The sequence below is a fragment of the Pleurodeles waltl genome, chromosome 9 (assembly GCF_031143425.1).
Source record: "Pleurodeles waltl isolate 20211129_DDA chromosome 9, aPleWal1.hap1.20221129, whole genome shotgun sequence".
NCBI lineage: Eukaryota > Metazoa > Chordata > Amphibia > Caudata > Salamandridae > Pleurodeles > Pleurodeles waltl.
Genome location: NC_090448.1, coordinates 278,619,922 through 278,629,697, shown reverse-complemented (window position 1 = coordinate 278,629,697; position 9,776 = coordinate 278,619,922).

The window sequence follows — 9,776 nt, the reverse complement described above, 5'->3', positions numbered from 1 at the left end:
TGCACATGCTGGGGTGGCTGCCACGATTTCACTTTTACAGGCTCGTTACTGGTGGCCTGGTCTCTATAAAGAGACGAAGCAATATGTCCTTTGTTGTGACGTTTGTCAACAAATTAAAGCGTCGTCGGCTAGACGCCCGCAGCAGACGCCCCTTCTGATTTCAAATAAACCATTACAGTGTGTGTACTTGGATCATTGTGGTCCGCTGACGCCAGATAGTGCATACAAATATATATTGGTTGCTGTAGATTCGTGCTCCAGATTTGTATGGGTATGGCCACAACGCTCGGCTGACGCTCGCACTGTTATTAAAGATTTGCGCATCTTTGACGATATATTTGCAGTTGCAGCTTTTCATTCGGACCAGGGCCCTGCTTTTGCCTCTAAGGCATTCAGGGACACCATGGCTTCGTTGGGAGTCCAACTCCAATTCTCGTCTCCATTTCATCCCGAGGGAAATTCTGTCGTGGAGCGTTTAAATCGTGATTTAAAGCAGTCCTTAACCCTTAACGGCCAGAGTTATAGGTACGGGTCGTGGTTGGCTAGCCCACCTATATGGAGTACAGAGAGCACTTAATAACTTGCCTAGAAGGTCACTGGGGGGTCGTACTTCATATGAGTGCCTGTTTGGAACACGAATGTATGTTCCTGATCTAGATGGTCCTGGTGTGGAGGCGGCAGATACGCCCTTTGACATAAATGATCGTGTCACTGTTTTGCAGGATTTACAACAATTCCGTGAAGATAACTCTTCTGCCAGTGCTGCCTCCTCAGGAATTAAGGATGAGCCAGTAACACCTACTGGTTGAATACCCAGGATTGGGGGTCTAGTGCGTGAAAAGGTCGCAGTTAAAAAAGAATTTGGTCCTTCTTATCGAGAACCTGTCCCTGTGTTAGGGGTAAGCGGCACGAGAACTGTGATTTTACCGCTGCTGCGAGGGGCCAAAGGAAATCGCTTTGTTTCCATTGATAATGTCAAGTTACAACATGTGGCCGATTCTGCACAGCAGACCAAGAGGGACACCCAGTAGTTCCGGAATCCCTCTCACTACTGGGGAAGAGGTCCCGCTGCAGGTGATTTTCACCAACACTGTTTCCTCTCCGAGCTTGGGGAGAGTGAATGATGATGTTGCGATTGTTCCACTGACGGCGATTAATATGGAATCTTGTGATCAAATTGCTGTACGTTCTACTGACGTTTCTGAACATGTGGTTTATAGCGTGCCACGGCGAGAGCCTCCATCTGCTTCTTCGTTCACAGTTGCACCTTTTGCTAGAACTGCTTCTGGCTGCTTCAACGACGCTGATAATGATGGGTCCGGCTCCTTGTCCTCGATGTCTTCTGTCCACGGTCCACGACGGCTGCTGGGATGGCTTAAACGAACATATTTTGTTTTTCCTTGGAACTATTTTTGGCTGTTTTTGGCCGTGATGACTATTTTATTATGGTTGGGATTCGTGGTTACTTTTTTTCTGATAATACATGGTCATTTTCTTCCTGATCGATCTGACATTGAGCACGTGGAAACTGTGTTAAAACCGCATTTTTCGTCTCATATGGTTCGAAGAGACTTGTCCACAGTGAACATTTCTGCTATACCAGTTCCGGATGGAATTGTGTGGGATAAAGTAATGTTTGATATATATGGTCCCACTGAATTGATTCAAATACCGTATGCCTCAAATTATCAATGAATGATATTGTTATACCTGGCATTGTTTCTGATGATTGGGATGTGAAGACAGTAGATTCTATGCTAACGGATTTGCAATATTATACTGTCTATGACGATGAAGATGCTTACCAGTTTAGAGATAATCATGGTGACATGTTTTGTTACAACTATTATGGACACCACTTTATTCATAAAGCTAGTAGCCCTAAGCCCATGTTTAATTATGTGCAATGGGAACATTGCTCGACTCCTCCACAAGGGAGTTCAAAAACGTATTATGAAAAATTTGGTTATTTTGCTGGGCATGATCCACGTAATGCTAGGTCCTACTATTTTAAAGTTACACCGTATTCTAATAAGCAAATGTTATTGACTGATACTAAATTACTGTATTCCAATTTGTTTGTATCTAAACTGTCGGTCGAGGGATATGAATACTGGTTCAAAACTGTTGACTTGAAAAGTGTTTGGGGTACGAAAAATTGGCAAATGCAAGGCAGGGACACGTTATTTAGAGCATGTATTATCCCTGTGCAGATGATTTTCCTCAATGACACAGTACAACAGACTAGCTGTTTGGGCTTAGCGACGATTAGGGAGTTGACTTTGCCTAGTATACCTGTCCCTTCTAAATTAAAAAATTGGCAGCACTAAGTGAATGCTACTTTCAGTGACTTTACACATTGGGTCCAGAATGGTACGCTTAACACTTCATCGTTACATCCAGGCGGGTGGTTATTATGGCCTGTAGACACTAATATGTGTCATCAACGTTTTGTCACCTCTTCAGGACTAGTAGGGCAGACCCTCGTTACGTTTCACCAGAACATGCTGATATTATAACTACATACAGTGTGGGGAAGCTTTGTCAGCAATGGTTGAAGTCATCCACGCTGGATGCAGTTAAGTCACATCTCATGTTACTGTCTAATAATACTGATTTACAAGATTTTTTGTCAGGTCCCAAAGTACCACGGAAGAAAAGGTTCTTATACGAGGTTTATAATGAGATTTGGAAGCTTTCACAACAAGAGGCTGCAGCCCGGTTGAGGCAGATTGATCAAGAAAATCTGATGCAGACTTTGTCTGTTGTTGATAATGGCATGCATACCCTTTCTGAACGTGTTTACACGATTGACAGCATTGTTTCCTCTGCCATTGACATTATTAAATCAGACATGTCTTCTTTATATCATGGGCAGAGTCAGACGCGGTCCATCATGCAGCTGGGTTGGACTCTTCAGACCTTGAAGGCGGGTCGCGTTCCATGGCAGCACGTTCGTGCCAGAGAGATTTTTATCTCTTTTAATTTGACTCGTCAACAACAACTGATGGCTAAAAAGGAAGCGACATATGTTATGTTAAATATTGAGAAATTAGAGAAACTGCCTTTCACGGTAGCTGAGATTCCGTCAGCTGAATGGTTGATCCATGGGGTTATTAATTTGCCTATCTCTACTTTGCAATTTACTTCGTATTTGAAGCACATTCCGGTGGGTAGATATGAACTATTGGGAGACAGTTACATACACGAGGTGTGGGACCTTCCCTTTCAGTACAGATGTGTTAATGGTTTGAAGGAGGTTTTTCTTAGCGGCAGCGAATGTAAAGCTTCTGTCAGCCATTCAATGGTTTGTAAACAGCTGTCCGTGCACGGGGCGTGTAACGCTTCGATTGCTAACTTAGCTTGTTATCTGAAGGGAGTTCCAGTCCCTGTTATTAAAAACACTTTCCAGGTGCTTTCTAACGGCAGTTACATTGTTCTTAACAGCGAACGCTGCTGTGGCATGCGTGCCGGAATAGTTTACATCGTCGTTGTCAACATGGCCGTTACGTGCTGCGGGAATGTGTTGTTTCCCCCCACTCAATTTAGGGAGGTAGCGGACATCTGGCCTCATATTGCTACTTCCAAGGTTGATTTCGACAAGTTGAGTCAGCTAAAAGCTTTATTGTTTCAAAAGCATGTGGCCCTTACATCTGCTAGCGAGACCTACGCACTTCAGGTGGCAAGGTCATCGGCGGAGATACAGTCCCTTTTGAATACTAACTTTCCAAATCACTTCGGTGAACTTGTGGGACGTATATTTAATGCATCCAGCACTGCTGGTATTGCCCATTTTTTCAAAGTCGTTGGTGTTGGTTTTGCTCATACCTTCTCTTCCATATTTGGTTTGATACCTTCGGCTATACATTCTATTTTCGGAAGCATTTTTGGGGGTTTCCCGATTACTTTGGCTTTATTGGCTGGAGTCTTGCTGTTGTTGCTATTTTTTCACAATGGCTGTCCGTCACGACGAGATCCTGTATTGCTGCTCCCATCAGCGCAGCTGTGTCGTGAACGCATGATGCAGCATTTTGGAGCGACACTCCTGGAACATTTGGAGTGCGACTCGTCTCTGTCATTCAGACCGGTTTTGGATTGTGTGCAACCCGTGTTTCGATGCCTTTGGTGCTCGTTTGAACATGCACTGGCTCTCTGTCTCTCATTGCAGCGCCCTCCAATGGTCGATACTGATCTGTTGATGTTCCCGATTAGGGCTCATTCCCAGACTTGTGCACTACGGATGCGTTTGCTTCGTGAGGCAGTTTATGAGATTCCCTTCCTGGAGGAAGATGGTATTGTCTCTTTCATAGGCCCTGCACGGGGTGCCGCCCTGAATGGTTTTGGGGCTTTGGATCACACCTGCTCCATGGTACTTTGTGGCGTGGATCTTCCGATATTGACATATATCGAAGTGGAGGAGCTCCTGCGTTCTATTGCTTCTATCTGACGATTGGATTTTTTACGAAATTGACACTATATTGAATTTGGCTTTATGATCACATGTTACCTAAATTTATGACTTTGTTGTCTTCTCACCTTGTCGAAAATGTTTTTTAGGTATTGTTTATATTTAGGGCATCCTTTTATATTATTGGAACCACTTGCTACCGACAAGGGGAGGGTGTAGTGTGGTTAGTTTTATGTATTCATTGCGCTTTAGCTTCAGGCTTTAGGCCTTTGTGCACTTTGCCCTGAATATATTTTATTAATTTGCTGACAGCTTAGAGCCTCTGTGTACTTTGCTCTACATGCTTTTTATTAGGCTTCGTACTGTTATTTTTCAAATAGCCAGTTCTACGGTGTTGTTTTTTATTCATATCACACTGTTTTGCCTACTTCAGCACTGGAGTTCTCCATAACATATTTACTCTGTGCTTCAGGCAAGGATACAGTCTGGTACATTGCCAATAGACGTATTTAGACTTGGCATTCCTGCGTAGGGACATTTTGTGATCACAATGACATGTTAGTTATAAAATCACTTCCTTGTCCCAATACACGCAAGAGGGAGATTCCGACCAGGGAACCACAACTTGACGCTGACTGCCTCATTGCAGATGCTGAACCAAGATCACAGGTCTTTGCTCAGGTATGAGGGCTGATGTCTCCACAGTGATTCTAATAGGCAAGCTAGAAGCTTAACATGCTGTGCTCTAGATAGAACAAGCAGAGGGAGAGTAGAAACTGTTTGACAATATGATAGCTTTGTTTTTATGTTTTACTCTCCTGGTAACTATTACAATCCTACTGTGTTGTATCGTTCTGGTTATTGCGGCTCACGCCTTACTATCTAAAATACAGTCGTTTTATTAAAACATTATATAAAACTTATACTGTCTTTGTCATTTGTATATGAGATCATATTGGAAATAAGAGAGTTGGTTTGGATCTGAGTAACCACGACTTCCCTGAGAAGTTCCAAAGATGTCATGCGCTCGGCTGCCAAATCATTCCTTCCACATGGGAGAAATGAGGCACTGCTAGATAGCCGGAGCAAAAACCGGATTTAGGGTGACAGAGTTCTTTACACGTGGGTCAGACTCAGTCCCCCACACCGTTATAGATCCTGCTACCTAGAAATCCAGTAGTCTCATTTAGAATAATGAGAGCCCACGCGACAAGGGTTCCACTCTTAATTGGTGATATTGAAGAGTTGCTTTTTAAAATTGCATCGACCTCTTCAAATAGCAGATCAATTTCGCCCAAGGAGTTAATTCCTTTGCTGGTTGCAGAACTCACTTGATTACTAGAGCGTTTTCTAGATTTAATACCACTTGGTAAAGCTGGGGCGTCTACAGCTTTACGTTTCCCCATCATTAGATGGTAACGGTCGGGGGGTGAAATAACCCCGTAGCTCTAAGGTTAAAATTCCCCAATACACTTACTTCTTGCAGGCAAAATATAATAAAATGTGCCCTGCCCGGCCTCTATCAGGCGATGACAGGCCCGGTCTTGGCCCGGGCACACGCCAGGGTGTGGGAATGCATTGTTATGAAGCCCCAAAAAGGAATGGAGGAGTCTGGGGGATGTAGTCCCACCCTGGGCTAACTTCAAGCAGCAAGTCTCTGACACGTCCCGCGCAGTGGGGACAATGCGTTGTTATGAAGCCCCAAGAAGGAATGGTGGAGCCTGGGGGATGTAGTCCCACCACGGGCTAACTTCAAGCAGCAAGTCTCTGGCGCGTCCCATGAAATGTCTTTAACTCAAAGGGAAAGAGTGAAAAACAGCACAGGAAGCAGAGCCAGCGAGTAATGACAAGCAGATCTAGTTATGTTGGGTTCCAGGCCAAAATGATCACAAGGCAGGATTTGAGCCTGTACGAAGAGTGGTAGAAAGGTCAATAGTTTTTGGAACATCATAGCTTTTTATAAGTTCTCACCACGTCTTAAGCCCAAATAATTAATTACCGGGCTCCAAGCGCACCAGCGTGGAGTAGGCCCCATTTGCGTTTGCAGGAGCAGACAAGGTGGTGGCCAGACAAGAGACACGGGGGTCAACAGATCACTCTGCACGCCCGGGGGGTCCTGCGGTGAATCTCAGAGGGGCCTAGGTTCGGAAGCCCCGGTGCTCAGAATCAGCGGGCAGGGGATGGTGGGGGCCCGCAGAAGGTGATGCAAGCAAGAAGCTGGTAGAGGCCGGGTGAAAGTAGGCGGCAGGGTGCGCCACAAAGCGCTGCTGAGAGGTAGACACGGCTTCCGCGCAGGCTGAGCCCACCATGGGAAGGGTCTCCTCAGCAGCCCTTTACCCACGGACCGTCGGCTCTTCTCCTCCCAGGGCTGCTCCGCAACAAGCGATGCGCTGGGGAATCCCGGTGTCTCCCATCTGCGCGCGCTCTTTCTGGAAGGCGGGATTCTCGCGGTGCTGGGAGGGGAACACGAGCACTGGTCACCAGGTCCGAGTCTAAGTGAGTGTGTGTGGAGGCAGCTGTATGTCAGAATATCAAGTACAAAACAGTGCCTCACAAAAAACATTGTTGCCAGAATATAAAGTATAAATAAATATTGTGAATGTCTATAAATACCTACTGGTGGTCATTAGTACGTAGTTATAGTTAGGACCATGTTTCCAACGGAAAAGCATTTTTTGACTCGCCTATATCTTTGGCACCGTTTGACAAATCTTCACAAACTTTTCCACAAAAAGTGTGGAGGTGATTCTTGTTCCACACGGGAAGTTTAGGGGTGATCTGTCAAGCAGGGTCTGAGAAGGAGGGGCTCAAAACACTGTTTCCTATGTTAATTCCCAAGGGACCATTGAACAAGACTACAGTCCAAACCACTATACACCATATTTGGAAGAAAGCTAGCTGTTAGTACGCAGATTGTGCTTTGGGGTGTGTGGTGTATATCCGTTCAGTAGTTTAGGAGAAAATAGAGGAAATCCAAATTTGTATATCTGAGGTCGCAAATCATAACACGCTTGTGCAGGGAAATGCTCTGATTGGCTGCCAACACTTCAACCAAGAAGTGTAGACAGCCATCTTGGGACTTGGCTTCAGCCAAGTCCCACAAATAAATGTAAATAAAAGGAAAAGGGTTCAGGGTAAGGACACCCTGACCCCTTAACTCTAGAGTTGGGGTCCCACATGGACCCTGACAGAGTAAAAAAGCACTTCAAATGTCTTTTTACAGGGATTTCGCGATGTTGTGAATTCATGGTAAAAATAGAAATAAAACAAGTGCAGTCTCCCCCACTTGTTTGAGTAAAGTCCCTGCGTGGGTCTGTTCCCGGCGCAAAGTAAAAAAATAAGGAGAGGACTTATGGTATCCCCCTCCTGAGCTTTTCAGTGCCCCCGGGAACACCACCTCCCTGGGGCTTAGTTTTCATTTAATGCTGGGGGCACGCAGCTCACCCTCCCCACAGCCACCTCCCTGGGGCTTGATTGTATTTCAATGCGGGGGCACATGGCTCCTCAGCCCAGGGGGCCACCACCTCCCATTTCAATGCAGGGGGTACCCAGCACCTCCGCAGCCCGGGGGACCACCCCCTCGCTGGGTCCCTGGGTCTGTTTTAGACCCCACAGGCCCAGGGACTGCCACCTGATCCAGGCTGTTTCTGAAAATGTGGGTGAGGGGCAGTCCCAGGGATGGACACCTATAATTTAAATGCCGGGGGCCTCTCTGCCCCTTTGCAGCCCTGAGGACTTCCTCTTCCTTGGGGCACATATTCAAATCAAATGCGGGGGGCACCTGGCCCCCCCTGCAGCCTCATGGATCACCACCGCTCTGGGGCTTAAAGCAAAGTTTGAGGGGAGCCACTTGGCCCCCTTGAGGAGCCATAGATGGCCCTGGGAACTGCCACCCCCCAGGGTGGCCCTTGCATTGTCTCACGGTGCCCACCCCCAGGACATAGCTGTTTGCTTTCTGCAAGGGAGAGCTGTGTTACAGCTCTGCCTTGCAGATAGCAGAGTGGTCTGTCTTCCCTGCATGCAAAGATTCGTGCAGGGAAGACAGATGAAAACATTGTTACTGCAGGGAAGGAGCGGTTATTAAAAACAACTCCCTGCTTGTGGGAGCAATGCCGGCTAGCACAGGATGTGGGGGGCTGGCTAGGACTGCGGGAGCCTTGAGGCTCCTGCCGCGGTCTTGTCACTGTTTCTCTGCACCCTCACATACCCACACACTCATGCACCCACTCATCAGACCTGTTGAGACTCTGATGTCCATTCCCTCGCAGACCTACCCAGACACAGATGCACCCACTCTCAGATCCACTCAGACACCAACGCACCCACTCACAGACCCACTTAGGACACAAATCCACTCACATACTCACTCAGACCCTCATGCACCAACTCTCACACCCAGACAATCTGACACCCAGAGACACCCTCTCACACCTATTTTCACAACAAGACACAGACCCTTTGATGTGTGGCAGGGAGTTGGGTGTTTATAGGGGCTGTGCGCGGGGGTGGTTGAATTAACATAGTAATTAAAATTTGCTTACGTTAAAAAAAAATACATTTCCTGGAAAAAAAACAAAGGTTACAGGGACATTATAGTAAGGAAATGGTATTTTAAAAAAACATAGAAGTTCACTGAAAAAAAGGTTACAGGGACATTATAATTAGGTTCTGAATTTATTTGTACAAAACCACAGAAATTCAGCAGTTAGTTCCAGTAAATATAACTCACGCTCTAAGGTAACTATAGCTTGTGCCCTTGCAATGCACTGTTAATTACCCCAGTTAATACAGCACTCATGACGGCTTCTATAACGTCATTAGTAAAAATATAAATGAAACATTAGCAGTCAAATTATTGAAGAAAAAACTGTTAATGGAGTGGGCGCGAGTTATAGTTACCTTAGGGCAGGAGTTATAATTACTTGAACTAACAAATTCTAACTCCTGAATTTCTATGGTTTTGTACAAGTAAATTCAAAACCCAACGATAACGTCCCTGTAACCTTTGTTTTTTTCAGTGTATTTCCATAGGTTTAAAAATAATTCTATTTCCTAACTCTAACGAACCTGTAACCTTTATTTTTTCAGTGGTTCTTAACTACATTCCCCATTACCTTGAAGATTATATATGTAGTCAAGTTACATGTGGAGTTTACAAAAATAAATCTGTACTTACCTATATATATAATTACCTTCACAATATTTTGATAGTCGATATCCTGGTTACAACATTTTTAAAAGGATGTTATTTAAAACACAGTTGTCCAAATGATACCGACTAACCAACAGGTTTATGATCTGCATCCTTAATACCTAATTAATAATTACACAGACCCATATTTTCTAACAGAATATTTGCATTGAAGTT